The sequence below is a fragment of the Anser brachyrhynchus genome (genome assembly GCF_964034855.1).
Source record: "Anser brachyrhynchus genome assembly, chromosome: 1".
In the NCBI taxonomy this organism is placed as follows: domain Eukaryota; kingdom Metazoa; phylum Chordata; class Aves; order Anseriformes; family Anatidae; genus Anser; species Anser brachyrhynchus.
In genome coordinates this window covers 53,579,993-53,597,936 of record NC_137694.1, presented here as the reverse complement: position 1 = coordinate 53,597,936, position 17,944 = coordinate 53,579,993, and the positions used below count along the sequence as shown (strand labels likewise).

The window sequence follows — 17,944 nt, the reverse complement described above, 5'->3', positions numbered from 1 at the left end:
AGCATGCCTCATGTTCAGTTTATAGCTGTATTTGATAAGAATGATAATTTTAATGTTTCAGTTGTCGACAGTCATGTTAACACATACTAACTTGCTTTAAATAACACAAAAGGTTTTTGTTTCAACTGTCTTGCTTAGATAAAAGAAACAGCATATTGCTCTCTAAAATGATGGGTTTTATATTTTTTATTTTTTTGATACTACGTGGAAAATAAGATTTTTTTTTGAGAAATAAGTTACAATCAGTTCAGATGTAATATACATTGCAAATCCCTCTTTTTTCATTCTTCCATAATTCTTTTTTCCCACCTCCAACTCACTCTCTCTTTAGTAAAGGTTTACCTAACATTACTAAATATAAAGTTGAAATTTTATTCTGAGACTTAATGTTCTTCACGAAGTTACAGACCTACAGCTTAGCTTATCAACTTTACACAGTATGTTTTTGCACCTGCACTCAACATCCAAAAAGCATTTACTGCATTTTGTTTTTTTTTTCAAACACAGATCATTTAAACCACATGAAGACATTAAAAAAGAAATATTCAAAGAATATGACACTTTTTAGCAAACAAATAAACAAAAAAACAAAGTAATCCATTTGCTAAAATGGCATACTAGTAGAGTTTTAGTAAAGGATAAAAAATCTAAAGAGGTTAGAAAACTAATTTTACAGGTTCTATCAAGCAGCTTGCATTTTATTCATAAGTTTTAAAAGGGAGACAGAAACCACTTAAGAAATTTTTTTCAAAATGAAACTTGTCAAAAAACTGATGAATTGCCAGGCTGCCTGTTTTTTATTCTGTATTATCTTAATGCTTTTACCAACTGAAGATAATGCAGTTTCTAAAGTAAAATGACTATGGAAGAGGTTAGGATAGCTTCAGAGATGTCTGTCTCTTTAAATGTGTATGCCAGTGTGGTGCATGGCACAATTATTTTATTTTGTAGGCCAAAGAGAAAAAAAATCCTCTTAGATCCTAGTAACGTCTAACATTTTCTTATAATTACCATGATATTACTTCCAAAACATTTGCAGGATCAAAGGAAAACTACTGTCTGTAACATTTTCTTGAGAACTTGATTTCACATTGCAGACAGTACTCCCCTTTTTGGTTTCTCTTCCAGAAGATCTAGATGCTGGTATTAGCAAAGGGGTCCCTCAACTGGTCAAAGCAAAGATACCAGATTTTTGGTAATCTGAGCATAGGACCTTTTATTCTGAGTGGACTCTTTCTTCTTTATAATATACCCACCAAACGTGCAGTGCAATGAATAGAGTTTACTTCAAGGACACTTAAGATCATTTGTTCTGAATGACCAGAGAAATTTATCTATTTGTTTCCTCACCAAGTCCACAGTTTGAGGAAAGATGAGCAAAAATCCATGTATAATTCTCCAATAGACAAATAACTAAATTACTAAATTAATTAAATACTATCATTACTAAATGACTTTACCTGTTAATTTGAACTTCTCTTGCTTCACCTTTCACAACTTTTTATTCTCCTTTCTACCAGTGATATAGGAAACTCCCATCTTGGCTTTTGCTAAGCTTTAATCTAGCTCATTTTTTAATAAAAAGGTTTTGCCAACATCTTTAAGAAATGGTCAATACCGAAGTCAAAGATGAGCAATCTAGTGACAGCCTCAATATTGCCTTCAACAATCATAATGTTATTGCTCTTGTTGGACTTGCTCGCTCCCTATTTACTTGTCAAGGACTGCCTAGCTTCTAACAGCAGCTTTCCACTGGGAGCTCTTGTCTTGTTTGGATCTCTGTCCACTATGACTTATCTGCCCATTATTTTCAAGAAATTACTGCTTTTCAAAATACTGTCCCCTATCTTTTATCTGTTGTTTTGGCTTTCCTAATTAAACAATGGAATTTTCACTCAAAATAAAGTAAACTACCTTTAAGTTCAAATAAATACATCTTCTTAGCTAATCAGTATAGGTCTGGAGAGGAGGCAACCATCATCTGTTCTCTCTCTGCACTAACTTTTACCTCTCATGAAAAAGTGAACAATAATGACTATATGTTTTTCTTTGGCTCATACCAAAACAGGCCAACACCATGGTTTTGCAGGACTCTCATGGAATCAGAGCACAGTTTCAATGTAACACCCAAACAGCTTGGAAAATTTTATGCAAAACTATTTGTTTTGTTGTTGCTGTTGCTGTTTTTGTTTTTGTTTGGAAAACATGAAAACTGCCTCTTCACAGGAGTGGGTTAGATGTTAGGTAAATTTGGTAAGAAAAGATGACCTGATGCATGGCAGAATGCATCATAGTTACCAACTATGCTCATAGTTACCAACAGAGACAGCTACATTTTAGAAAAGCCATCAGCCTCAAAGCTGGAATTCAGCAATGTCCTTGGAAGAAAAAGCTGAAAGCAGTTCTCCCTTGTCTAACTGAATGCCACAAATACTGAGCTAAGTATCAAGCAACCCAGCCTGAAAGTGAGCAGAAAGTGGAATAGAATAAAGGAAACTGAATGGATCCAACAGCACAAACAGAGAGAGAGACCTGTGGACCATGACTCCAGTTCAGTGGTAGAGGTGCTCACAAAGGAACTCAAATAATTGCTCCAAAGAGTCTCCCAATGAATGGTTTAACTATTCCATGAGGTGAAGGAGTTTTAGTAGAGGAAAAAGAAAAAAACACATCTCCGATATGAAACGAAAATAAACCCAACATCCATAATAGGTATGAGAAATAGCAATGTATTCTCCAAGATGTCTCCAGTTCCAATTATTTTTGAATGTGTTATGAAACTCTTAGTCTATATTATATGTGCTATATTGACTGCACATTTTAATTAGATACCCCCTCAAAAACCTTCATATTGGTATATATATATTTTTAACTAGCATTCTTTTTTGATGTGTAGTCTACTGGTCTATGTATATGTACAATATGTATATGTACATATTTACATGTACCAACATATATCTGCTATAAAAATAGTATATAAAAATAGATTACACTTTAAAATAGGAAGAACATATCTAACTATTATATGAAGTACTTTGAAAATTCAGGCACACTGATACAAAAACTTACATCTCATATTGTAGAGACAAAATAAACATTTTTAATTGGCAAACAAATGTTTTTTAGTATGCTAGAGCTTGTGAGGTATAGTTTGTTTTCAGAATATGTAGTGCTGAAAACCAGATGTTTTGAGTTAAGATTTAAATCACCAGTTTTTATTAAATTAGATGAGTAATTATCCAGAAACATGGACTTTATATCACATACTGTTCTCATTTCTGTCTTTATCAGGGAAAACCATGTTAAAGAAACATGCCTTCCTCTAAGAGCAGTGACAGTGTGTGATTCTCAGAACATTAGAGAGCTTTCAAATTAAACTTAATCCTCACCACTTTTGTGTCACAAAGTGGAAGAAACCCAACTAAGTTTCCAAAATCTACAATACTATACTTGATCTGATGTTCCTTTGAGATCTGCTTATTGTCGTAGACATCTATGTAGAGGGAGTATCATATAACACACCACTCAACTAGCTAAGATTTCCTGAATTTGCTTTAAACAGAGAACTGACAATATTTAAAGAGTTCTGATCTCCAGCTATTAACAACAGAAAAGATGTTAATTCTTTACCACAGATCAGAGAAAAGATATTCCAACTGCATATTGAATTAAAATAACTATGTTCATAAAGCCAGACATCACATCTAATTGCTCTCCATATACAAATTAATTTACGTTTCCTTTTAGCTCATTTAATGAAGTTGCACACCAAAAGTATTTATAGTTTTCCACAAAACAAAACAAAACATAACACAACACAAAATATATTATCCAACAACTAAGAATGTATAAAACCACACATACCTAGTTTCAGAAAACTAACCTCTCCCAGCTGGTAAAGCTCCCAGACGATGAAGTGGGAGAGAGAATTCAGGAAAATGAAACACAGTACGAGGAAGTTTTTGGTCCCTTTCATCTTTCTGCTACAAACAGAAAATCCATTTGGATGTAAAGATTTTTAGAAATAGATCAGCTTACACTGATAGGCAAAGCCTGCTACTCATCCTGTTTCTGCAATTGAGAATTGATTATCAACATTTTCCATTATGGTCCTGCATTGCTTTGTATTTTGAATATACAAATAGCCATGATTGTACAGGTGAGTGTGTGTCTTACAAGTGCTGGTACCAAATCAGTATGAACTTATGAGCCCTATTGTAACCTCAAACATCAGGATTTATGTAACTTATGAAGACAAGTACACTGCAGAAAAAAATCTCTTCTATTAGATGTATAAACTATACGCCAGCAACAGTTAAAGATAAAACGTGTAGTCCTAACAGGTTTATTCCATACAATGGCTACCCTTTCAAGCACAAGAACAATGAATGAAGCTTTCAGAGGAAATGCAAATATGAATGCAATTTCTTTGTTGCATACACTGGGACATTTTACTAAGTACTGCAATTATTTTGAAAAAAACCCACCACATAGCATTTTCTTCAACCAACGTCAAACTTTCATAACTATTTATCTTATAAATAGCAAACTGTAGAATTCACTTTTGAACACTATCCCTATAAAAAGTCAAATTAAAATCACTAATTCAAATATCTAAGTGAGTTTATGAATAAAGGAGCTAACCTGCAGTACATTTGCTAGTGGTGCAAACTGTAGTTGGAGATCAGTAATGAGTGGAGTACCCCTGGGGTCAATACTGGGTCCAGTTCTGTTTAACGTCTTCATTAATGATCTCAACAATTGGACAGAATGTACCCTCAGTTTTTTGTTGATGGCATGAAACTACAGGGAGTGGGTGATTAACTGAAGGGTCATGATGACATCCGGAGGGACCTGGAGAGACTGGAGAAATGGGCGAATAAGAACCTTATGAAGTTCAGAAAGGAGAAATGCAGAGTCCTGGACCTGGGAAGGAATAAACTCGGGCATCGGTACATGCTGGGGGTCAGCCAGCTGGAAATCAGCTCTGCAGAAAAGTACCTGGGGGTCCTGGTGGACACCAAGTTGAACAAGAGACAGCAATGTGCCCTTGTTGTTAAGAAGGTTAACAGTATCCTGGGCTTCTTTAGTCGAAGTATTGCCAGCAAGTCAAGGGAAGTGATCCATCCCCTCTACTCAGCACTGGTGAAGCTGCTCCTGAAATACTATGTCCAGCTCTGAGCTCACCAGTGCATGACAGCCATGGGCATACTGGAGAGAGCCCAATATAGGGCCACAAAGATGACGAAGGGACTTTGCTCTCCTATGAGGAAAGTCATAGAGAGCCGCGACTCTTGAGCCTAGAGAAGAGAAGGCTCAGGGACTTATCAATGTATACAAATACCTAAAGGGAGGGTACCAAGAGGACAGAGCCAGGCCTTTTTCAGTGGTGCCCAGCAATAGGCAATACAAACTGAAACACAGGAGGTTCTTCCTGAACATCAGGAAGCACTTTACTGTGTGAGTGACTGAGGACTGACTGGCACAGGCTGCTAAGAGAGATTGTGGAGTCTGCCTCCTTGGAGATCTTCAAAAGCTGCCTGGACGTGGTCCTTGGCAACCTGCTTGACCAGGGAGGTTGGACCAGATGATCTCCAGAGATCCATCCAACCTCAACCATTCTGTGATTCTGTGAACCTACCACATATGCAGTCCATAATCAACCATCATCAAATATAGCTACAATGCAGATGAATCCCAAAGACAAAATACCTGATTTTTCAATCCGTTTGCTTGAGCATAAGCAAGACTTCCTTTCCTTTTGAACACTGTGGGCTGGTAACTTATGACCACATGGTAGTGGCCTACAATATCCTGGTCATCACAGGTGTGAGAAATTATTTCTCACACTCTCAAGAATTATTGATACATAGTTGTATATCTGACTTCCTTTCCACATGGTTCAGCAAAACTGGGATGAAATATCCAAGGTACCATTCTGTATTTCTTGACACAATTCAACTCGTCACAATTCAACTCAACACAATTCAAAACTGGAGCTGTTTCCTCAAAACAACTTGACCATCAGTAAATCAAAATTATACAAAGAAACTTTGCTAGGTAACTGAAATGAGCCTGATATAAACACAGTTTTTTATCTATTTTTAAGTTATGTGTTGATGACAGTGACTCACTGAGTGAATCAAAAAGAGAAACTGAATGAAAACATAATGCTTGAATATTGAGGAAAGCATTCCGTTCATAGAGCATAACATGAAGGTGGAAGGAAGAAATGAAAGAAAACAACAAAAAATGAGGGAAGATTTATCTCTGTTCCTCTAAGTTCTATCCTACTTCTCCATGACTCTGGCTTCAACTGCCAAAATCACAGATACTCAGGTATACTTAGTACACAACCTGTGGCCTCTGCCATTTACTTTTGATGCCAAGAATGACTGTTTCTGTGTTGTGGCATTATTTCATATTTCATGAAAAAGTCTAGAGGCTCTTTAGACTTAGACAACTTTTATTGGAAAATCATAGCAGTGATTGAGTTTATGGGTATTTTAAATAAAATTCTAGTCAAATCTAAAATTAACACTTGATGAATCAAGACAAAAACCTCCAAAATAATGTGATTCCAGATGGTAGCAAAGAAATAATGAAAACAGTCAGCTTGTTATTTTACCCTGCGTCATATCACTTAGGTATCACTTTCACTATTTACATCCTTTAAGTTGTTTATATTATAACATTATACAGAGTGGTATCAGTGTGCTTGGCAAAATAAGAGTCGTTTCTTACCAGTAAATGTAGAATCTAAATCACATAGATACTGCAAGGCATCACAATACATTAAGGATGAGTGAAATTATGAGAGAACATAAGAGATGATAATCATTGCCTATGTATCATCCTCAGCAGAGAGGCTTTTTCTTTTTAAGTGAATATCTTTTACTAGGTGCCTCATCATGAGTTTAAAAATAGGACGAGGGCCTATGATGGAAAAATAAAAGAAGTTACAAATTTCAGATAAGGCATTAAATCACTGTGACTTAGCACAGCTCACTACAAATAGATACCCTTTCTAACCTGCCTCTCATCCCTTCAGAAATACTCTTAAATTCTTTTTCCTAAAAGTATTATCTTATTCATTTTCATTGTATTTATTTGTATTGATTCTGCAATCTTTACATACCCTGAGATGTATCCTGTTCCACAAGTAAAAAAAAAAACTGTCCAGAGAGTAAATTACTAATGAAAATGAGTAGCAGAATTATATCTAGAAGACAAAAGCTGTCAGGAAAGCTTGTGCAAAGGCAATTGTCTTAGTCATTTATTTCTATTTCTGCTCCATCTGGAAAATATCTGTTGTCTTAACAAGTGAGGCATGCAAGTTGTTAAACTGGTCCTTTGAGTAAGAACTTAGAGAACTGAATCAAAAACTAAAACTGACAACTGACAGTTACATTTAAAGAATATGAACTATGGATATCAGCAGCCCTTTGCAAAAGAAGGTCTGTTTTGGGGGTGTTTTTTTTTTTTTTTTTTTTTCTTACTCAATTAAAAATTTCATAGTTTTTTCATTGTGCCAGTGAACACATTTCTATGGATGTGAACATAAGCTGGAGAAACTTGAATATCCAGAATAAAACCATTCTTTCACATAGAGCAAGAACTGCAATATTGCTGATATTCTAGTAAAGTTCCAAAGAGTAGATTTACCTTAGTAGTTTTCTCATCTGAAACTAACTGGGTAGCTAAGTAGAATATCAATTCTGAATCTGAGTACAACCACTGGAATTTGAATCTGCTGAGGGACTGTTAAGGGGAGTAACAATACATACAGTCATACTTCCAAAAGCAGTTACTAGTTTGGGTGTTTAATTAAGACTCTTTTCATCTGATTTGCAGGGATGCTCAGCCTTTGAATAGCCCCTCTGTGTCGCTTCGGCCCTGTTGATGCTGGTATATGCCATTTTGAACATCAGATCTCACTGTTAAGACCACAGCAGATTGAGCAAGTTTGAAAATGTCAGACCTGTCGCTCCAAATATATTTACAAAATTCAGTCTTCTACAGACGATGCAAAATTCCCACTTACAGCCAAAGTAAAGACAATCAATCAAATCTTCCAACGCATTTTTTCTTCAAGTACATACCACAAATCAGTAATAAAATATTAGCTTGAAAAGACTTTAAGACTTTGCTATAGTGCACATTGCTTTATTGTCATACAGCCTTATAAAGATAAGTGGCCGTGGCTGAAAGCATAAACAGTGTATCTCCTGAAAATGTATTTTATTTCTTCTGCACTTGTCCTTAACCTCTTGATACCATTTTCACTTTCAAAAGTTCAGTGGGAGTGTTTGTGTACTAATACTTTCTAAAATCATCCTTCCTTCAATACAGAAAAGATATAGGATTATAAAACAATCAGGCAACACTGTCCTGAGGCCAAATGGCTGTTCCAGCCATTGACTCACCAGACTTTCATTTCTTCTTACACACTATTACAAAAATATAGGACTATCCAGCAACTGCAAACCTAGTAGGTACAAGCAAACATAGCATTTTACGGAAAGAAAACCATGGTATACAAATACAATTGAAAGACACTTTTTCAGTGCTAGGAATTGTGAATTCAAATACAAGTAAATACTTTGAATGTTTTATTTCCTTTATAATTCAGACTTGTGCAATCACAGTATATGTTATGCTGATTAGTGGTGATTTAATTAATTGGATTTTCGATTATTACCTTTCAGAAAATCCTGAAAGAAGGTCAGTAAGCCAACAACACAAAAACACCACTTCCCTAACCTTTGGACTGAATTGCTTCACAACATGCTGTGTGCAAATATAGTCCCAAAAATTACTTGTTAGACTTTCTGTGACATAATCTTCACAATAGCCATCTTTACTCTTTATTAAACATGTTTAAAAAGAAAAACAACAACAAACAAGATAAGTCATTTATTTATAGGACACAGGAGAAATAAAAGGATTTTTAATTTCCTTTCTGCGTTCAACAGGATGACATGAAAAGGGAAGATTTTTTTTCCCTTCAATATTCATCATGTAAGTGACTAAGCAGCATTATTCAGGATTTATCTTGCCATGCATCTAAAAAGTGCCATACACTTATAAGTGTAATATATATGTCCTTAAGCATTCTTATTGCTTAATCTATGTTTTTAGTTAGAAAATCAAGATGAACAGCAATCAATAACTGACAAATGCGTATACCAATATTAAGTGAAGAAAGAACTGTTGTTAAAGATCATAGTCTAAAAACACTTACTTGGACTGGATGGTCAGGAAAAATAGCTACTTTAAAGAAAAAGTAGTCAAACCTAAATTAAATAGTGTGATACTGACACAATATTACTTTCGTCCTTATTCAAAATCTTGTCCCTTCTGCACTGGATGTTGTCCCTTCCCTTCTGCATCAGATGATGACTTCCTGTTATTCTGAACTCAAAGCTCATTTATAAAATGCTGAAAGGCTAGTGGCAAGACTATAAAGATGCTAGATCCAAAGAAGAGCATTATTCATTGATGGAGAACCTCAGGGCTGGGAACCTCAGGGTGGGAACCTGAGGATTTTGTGGCTGCTCCTGAGTAAGGCCTACATCCCCACAGTGAATGCTCCATTGCCAATGTACATAAGGTAGCTTTTCCAATTCTCTCATTCAAGGAAGCAAAGGTAGCAATGAACACCAGCATCTTCTGGTGGGCTTTATCTGCAGTGTGTCAGTGTCTCTCCGCATTACCACAGGCTCCCTTTAAAGCCAATATGATAGGCACATTCAAGGGGCACTGCTTCCGACCTATTTTAGATGTCTATTTTAGTTTGAGATGAATCACACTACAGAGGTGGGAGGCAGTAAAACAGAAATGCCTACACTGTAGTTGTCTGAAGTTAGGTACAGTGAATCCTATCCTGGGAACCTGAACTGAATGTCATCAAAATATGACAAGAAAACATTATAATCAAGGACCAAAAAAAATAATGCATTGCTCCTTGAGTATACCTGAGAGAAATTTACTATTATAAATAACTACTCATATAACATTATGTAACAAAAACATGCACTACATTTTTTTTCTAAGGAAAACAAAACCACACAGAACTGAAAATGGCTTTTTCTACTTTCCTAAAACAAGTGACATGACAAGCAACATCCAGAGCAACAAATTCACAATCACATCCAGATTCAGTCTGCTGTTATAATCACATGCAAGATTAGCATCCCAGACTACAACCAAACTACCGAATATTATGCAACATGGCAAAATTAACTGAAAAATTACGTTCTATAAAAGGAGATAATGTGAGAAAAACAAGTTAAATCACATCTACAGGGTTAAATAACATAGCAACCACAGGCCAATCATTTCCTAATTTAAAGTATTATATCTCTGCTTATTCCATATTTTCTGCAGCATGAGCATGGCTCTTATGTACATTAAATTGATATAATACACATTTATTAACTTTTACAGCTCAGAATTTTGTTTAGAATTTCATAACATATCAAGCAGCTTTACATTTGATAAGTGACAAGTAGTTAAAATGTTAATTAATATGTTCATAAAATGGCATAGGAAATCCCTGAAGAACTGTAGAGCACCACATATATAATGAACTTAGGATGTAGATGAGATATATACATCCATGGCTTAAAGAACAGTAAAACCACAGTATTTGTCATGCATAGAAAGGTTTCCAAATTGAATTGCATTAGGAAGAATTTTAATCTAGAAAAAAAATGGCAAAAGCCAACTACCAACTTAAGGTCCTTATAAAACTTTAGTCCTTTCCAGCATCTGACATAGTACTTATGCTCAGCAATACCTTACAGAAAGGAGGCCCATAGAAAAAATATAAATAGAATATAATGTGCTTGACTTCATCGGGTTTAATTGTTTTCATTATTCAACTTCACTATTCTGTTCTGTTAAGAAAATAGATATATTTAGTGTAGCTCCTTGAAAGCAGCTATATTTTTCATAAATAAGTCATTGGTTATTTCTCTTTTAACCAACAGTGCTAATCCTGACAGCCCTTCTTCACTTAAAAATTCCTTCTTCCATCTAATCATTTTCCCTCTCCCTCTCTAAATCTCCTGATAGCATCTTACCATGACAGAACATGTCTTGCTCCTTTTCAGCACATCCAGATGGAAATCAAAAGGAAACATTTTATCTTACTCCTACTCCCATCCATTTACCAAGACTCCAAACGTTCTAGTTGGTACCTGGAAAATGGTGCTGAAATTGCAGTTAGCTGTGGTTTGCTAAGATTGAACAACATTATACCTGCAATAAAACAGGTGGCATACAAACCAATTTAGATGAACACAAACACAAATTGCAACTCCAAGCTTTCAGGCACTGACCAAGACAGAAATTTCATTAAAAGGCAGAACATATTTCTATATTTGCACTCTGTTTAACTGAAAAAAATGAGATGACCATGGAAGTGGTTTGACAGACAAGAAAGACAGAACAGTTGGGAAAATAAATCACAGATGAGTCAACAATTTAAATAAAACTTGTGATTTTATATTTTTTTAAATTTCAAATGACTCATTCATGATTATCTCCCCATAATTTTCCATTAAATATACTCTGCCTCATAATATCTGAACAGATGAACTTAGTTTCTTTTCAAGCTAAACAAGATATTTTATCACTTCATATGTCTTTGAACTGTTCACATATTAAATTAACCAGTGAACTCTTCAATTGCATTACAAGAATCAAGAAAAAATCTTCCAAATTTCTGTGATTTTGTTTTTGCAGCTAATGCATCTAAAATGCAAAATGGTAAGCAGTTATCAGAGAAAAATAATGTCAGTTGTGAAATGCTGAATGGTATAGTTAGATTAAAAATGACCTGTTAGAACAAGCTTCATGGTTGAAAACCACCCCTTTTTATGAGAACTTGAAATAAACTTTTACACTTATAAATAAATTTCAACAAGCACAAATCTGTTTCATGAATTGCCTTTCACAGATTCTTTTTTGGCTCAGTACCTTCATGTTTCAGTTAGACAAAGATCCCTCTCTTATGCAATCCCATCCCAAAGATATCAGTGTTTCACCACCATTGTCCACCTCAGCAGTAGCTGAGTCACTGAAGCATCTGAGCTTGAAGCCGTATCTGAGGCACTGAAGACATTCATGGGGCAAGGCAGAGACCGGCATAACCTGTCAAGGCTAAGGAAGTTTAACAGAAAAGGTAGCAGAGTTGGCATGGAGGCTGTGACACCATTAGAGGGGAAAGGGAAGCTATATTTATAGGAGTAAATGTGCTTGGGAAAGTTCCCAGTCATTGTGTCCAGCTGGCACAGGGAAGTACACAGACATGCTAGTCGGCTATGAAGTGTCCAAAAGAGGCTGCATACAAACTGCTTATTGGGAATGGTCCCTGTAGGTCCTATTCCTACACCATACTTAGGAATTGCCTGGTAAAGGTGCACGTTAGAGTGAATAAAAGTGTGACAGGGTCTGGGCCAACAGATTACTACCACATATGGATTGTGTTTGACAGTCCAGGAATGTTTCCCAGTGTTGTTTGATTGGCTAGCATACTGACATCCCAAGTATCTCCAGAAGGTTTAGAGCTATGGCATACAATAAAAGGCTTCATCCAATGCCAATCTTGCTGATGAAACTCATTTGGTGTTTAGGGTAATGTCTAAAGACAGGATACCAATGATCAAAATTAATCAACTATTTCCAAAACTTCAATCAAGGTAAAGCACACTGGATGCACTGTAGCAGTTGCATTTTTGACTGAGGAATACAATATTGTAATTGGAGAGAGAATGCAGATAGGTATAACAGAGACAATTGATACCCCTAATTATTTCACCCAGTTATCCCTAGCTTTTGGTGCAAAACAGCATGTGCTCTCTCTGTATTTTCTATAGGAAGATTATTGATTCCCTGAAGCTGTGTTGCCGAGTCTTCAAGGCTCATTATATGCAAGCCATCTAAAATAAAATTGGCAAAGGTTACATTACTAGACATAGTGCAATCAAATCTCCAGTATACAGGGTGTATGTAGTCTGAAATAAAGTCTGAGAGAAGGGGAGACCCAACTTGTCAAGATTTTACAGTTTTTGACATGGTTATTCATGGTAGACTATGTGATGGACTCTCCGCAGTTAGCAATGAAACAGCACGTGGAAGGTAACTCAAGATTCAGGCACAAGTTTATCACAGCTGGGAAACAAGGAGAAACACACACAGAGCTCTCAAACTAAAGCACAAAGCACATAATGTGTATAGTACAGTTTTAAAATGAGAAACAGCAACAATAAAAGCCACAAAGGAACAAAATCCAACAGACAGGCAGGAGGAAAAACAAACAAACAAAAACAAATAAAAAAACAACAAAGCAAAGCAAAACAAAATGAAGCCAACTATATGGGAGTTGGCAAAAGCACAGAAAATACCTTGTGTTCAAGCAAATATTTAGAAACTTATATATCCTACAAATCTTTAAAGATGAGAAGACAAAGCAGCAAAGGAAGCAAATTAAAAATATCATAGAAGATTGTTTTCTGTTAAAGGGAATACCTCTTTGTAAGGATCACATATGAAAATCCAAACACAAAAGGATACAAATGCACAACGTTTCCATGTGTCCTGTAGTCAGACACCAGATCTCAGGGCAATAGTTAAGGATACAGAAATAGGATTGGTCAAAGGAATTATATATCTTTAAAGTACCTGTAAATTAGATGAAAGTTGCAGTCCTAGACTGGAAGAACAGTAGTTCAACGTGGAAAATAGCTGATCTTGGACAACATTCAAATTTTGTAATGTGAATTACATGTATTTTATATAACAATGTGCCTAGCCAAGAGGGATCATGTCATAAGCAGAAATTCCCAGAAAAGCATATATCTTAGCTGTATTAAAAGAGGATGACATAAATCTGTTGAAAAAAAATAATAAGACCATTCTAAAAATTAAAAGAAATACTGAAAGGTACTCCACAGAAGTTACATAAGGTATTAAAGAAATGGCTCAAGAATGTGTCAGTGGAAGACAACATTTGGACGAAGTAAGAGCCAAGTCGAGCAATGTGGCAGACTTATTGGGCTGGTGGTGGTGGTGTTTTGTTTTATTTTTAAAGTGTTGGGCTCAGTTTTAAAACATTTGACCTTAAAGAATGAGGGTTTTCTTGAAATAGAGGAACCAAATTACTAGATGTGATCAACATGTTTCATAACTCTTCTAACTTTTAGCAGGCTAAGAAGGTGAAAGATGTTCATATTAAAGACATCCTTTGACAACTTCTAGTTCTCTCAGAATATATTTGGGTCAAGAAATATCACTTTATGCAGCATCCTAGACAGCAGAAATACCCTAGCAGAAGAAAAAGACTATCTCAACTCTTAAGAGACACTTGCCAAACATACATATAAACCATAACATAGCAGTTGAATCTCAAGTTTTGCCATCCTTTTCCAGAAAAACTTTCAATATGTTTTCCTTCTGATATTTTTTATCGTGCTATGTCTTCTGCTTTAAGTATTAAATCCATGTGATATGGAGATGTTTTTTATCTCATGGAGATAAGAAAGCAGCTGCACAGCAGTTTGGGGTTGGCTTGTTTTCTTAATTCAATAGGAGAGATCTTCATGAGAAGTTTCCAAATTTAATATAATTCCACACTTTTACATTTTCTAAAATTCAGAACTACACTGAACAATGACACTGTGTGGTCTGATGTTCTGATATCCTTTTTTTTTTTTTTCTTTCAACATTATGTTGTTGCTTTCTGGATAAGAATGTATTCCATTGCTTGAGACTTGGCCTTACAATTAACTTAATCTTGCTAACACCCACCCAGAAAAATCTACATTTCTCTGTGTTGCCATTGCATCTCTGCGATTCAAAGTCTTTTTTTTTTTTTTTTATATAACCTGAGATGAGGATGTTTCCTACTTTTTAGTATATATCAGTAATTCATATGGAATGACATAGCCAAATTATGGCTACTAGAGTCCATTTTACATCCAACAGGAAATACTTTAACACAAGATTTTCCAGATAACTCAATATCATGTAACTCAATATCTTTTTTCTCATTCTGACTGGGAGTGCTTGAGACCTGCAAACCTTAGATGGTCTCAGAAGTTAAGAATGAAGACCATCTGTCAAGACCAGCTCTTGACTGTCTGTCAAGATTTATGTTTATGTGATAACCAAAATCACACAACTAGTCTTCAGTAGAGTCAGGGGTAGCATGGCATGCTTCTGAGAAGCACTCAACTGCTTTAGCCAGAAAGCAGGAATTTTCTTTCTCAGCTCTTGACATACTCCAGCACCCTAGTAGCTGTAATCAGTGGCACTGCAGAGTCCCAAAGACAACATCCTCCTTCACTAAGTGTTCTTGATTTAATCATCAGAGTACAGATCATACTGAGTCTTGCAGGTGGAAGTCCTACATAAAACTGAGGTAGGCACCTCTGCTTGTAGACTGTGTTTTCTTTGTTTTTCAAACTTCTTTAAACTCTTCTTATTTTACAAATGACTTCACCCTTCACAATATGCTACAAGTAGCTGACTCTGGAGAAGCAACTTTTAATTAAAATGCTTTTTTTTTTTTTTTTTTTTCACTTCTGTTTCAGTTCATGATTGCTGGGAGGTGTTGCTAACCACAGGCTTTTTCTAATACATGCCGAGCATCCTCACCGCCTATCACCTTCCACAGCAAAGACGGGTGCTCAGCATCTATGATAAGTGAGAGCACAGATATTTCCCTGGTAGCTAGGCTGTGCAAAATGAAAAGTATTGACTGTTAAGTTCTTATTTTGTAATCAGTTCTTCATTAAAAGAAATTACTTCCAGTAGCAAATACTATTGCCCTAACAATCTAGAAGTACAGAACAAAGAGATCTGTACCAGTTATAATGGTAAAAAAAAAATTGACAGGATGTTAGTGAATTATAGTTTTCAGTGTTTCCTAAAGCTATATTATATAAAAAATATATTATAAAATATAATTTATATTATATATAAAATATAAATAAAAATATAAAATAAAAATAAAAATAAAAATAAAATATAATTTATATTATATATAAAAAATGCTACTGTCATAACTCCACTGGATATCTCCCATCAGAAAAGCTCTTTTCAACATTAATGTTTTTGTTCTACGGATTTGGTAGGTTACCCAATTAAACTCTTATGGTTTAAACATTGATAAAAATGGTTATTTCCTTCTTGTTTAGTGTCCTCTTCAAGATTTTGGTGAGGTAGATTTTATAGGAACAATTGAAAAAATACTGTTTTAACTGAACGCTAGTTGGCTTAGATGTCATTGATGTTTTGTTCTGAAGATGGCAGAGCACAGGAGTTGTGTCTGCAGCTATTCAGACAAACTACTATCCACAGAAAAGACCCAGATTGTACAGCTCTGTTCAGCTCCTTCTGCTCTGTAGATTATGATGTATCAGTCCTGGAAGCATACACAGTGAAAAGCAAGTACTTTTTTTCACTTCCTCCAGATGATAACAGAAATACCAGTGTCCTAAACCTTGCAAGAAATGCAGACTATGAACACTCCAACTACCAAATGCATCTCCTAATGACTTATAATAAACTACAGAGTAGTTAAAACAAATGCTATACTACATGAGTAGGTTTCAAAACTGTTAAAAAGCAAAGGTTGCCTCACAGAACAGCATTTCTGCTGACGCATATTACTGTATAGGTATTGCTTTATCTGCAAAAATTGTGTAGATGATAGATGTAGATAGATGTAGATAGATAGATGTAGATGATTGTGTAGATAAATAGTTTAGAATGGAAGATGAGCTTTTTCCATGAAACTAGGCTACATAAGCAAGAAGATGAGAACATAATGGCAGAACAATTACAAAATTAGTGCCAAAAAGAATTTAAAAAAGATTGCATATGCCTTCAAAGTGAGGACTGATCACTCTTGCATTGGGTTTCCCCTGCAATTCAGTGCATGAACATGTTAATACACATGTAAGTATTCAAAGGAATTGTGTAGCACAATGAGTGCTAACAAACTCTATCTTTTTCTACTTCAGCTAGTAAAAAGTGGTCACAGAGCCAGTCTGCGAGCAGCACATGGTTATAGTAATGCTGGGCACTCTGAAGAAACCAGAATCTAGAATACTTTGGGTTTCTTGTTACTGAAAAATGGCTTCATTGGAAGAGAAAGCTTCAAGTTTCCTCTTCTGTGCCGATGTAAATTTTGCATCACAATCTTAAAAATATTTAGATATTACTGTTTCCCCTCTGTCTTCCATGGTGCTTCAATCACTTGAGGCATTTTAAAACTCACTCTTCTCTAATGAATATGCAGTGTTGCAAATGCCTTCAGAAAGATGAGGATGTTTTTCAGAAAAAAAAAATAAAAAAGGAATACAGAACCAAAACCAACTAAAAATGAAGATACTTGAAAGGAATCCACCTTGTGTGAAAGACACAGCATTCCCACTGCATTGTGGTTGCTTTTAAAACAAAACTAATTATCCCCATAGGACTTGCAATTGCAGATACAAAGAGAAAAAATGTGGGTATCAAACTATTCAAGCAAAAATAATCCGTGAATCATCCTACCAAAGGTCACATCAAAGTTGCATGCTGTCTTTTAAATAAAGATTTCAGAAAATTGCTTAGGGAAGCTACTGATATGCCTAAAAAAGATGAAAAAACACTCTGTGGTTCAAGAGATGATTGTAAAATATTCATCATCATATAGGTAATTTATTGCAGAATGCCCAGATTTAATGGCACACTAATCTCTGTGCAGCGTCATGGTTCTCCATATAGAGCACACAGGCAGAGCGTGCTATGTATCTGAGATTAGAAAGTGGCCCCTCAGTTACTAAGTAGGCTTTTCTTTAAGTATATGCATATCCTATTTAAAACATAAGGGCCCACTTTCTAATCTCAGGCAAGCAGGATGCAGTTAAGGGACATCGGCAAACATCCA

At 35.4% G+C, this 17,944-nt stretch overlaps 1 protein-coding gene across 12 annotated transcripts in view; it reads right to left on the bottom strand.

Annotated features, from left to right (window-relative positions):
• PPFIA2 (PTPRF interacting protein alpha 2) overlaps nucleotides 1-17,944 on the bottom strand; it is a 341,449-nt gene that overhangs the window by 231,155 nt on the left and 92,350 nt on the right. The window lies entirely within an intron of this gene.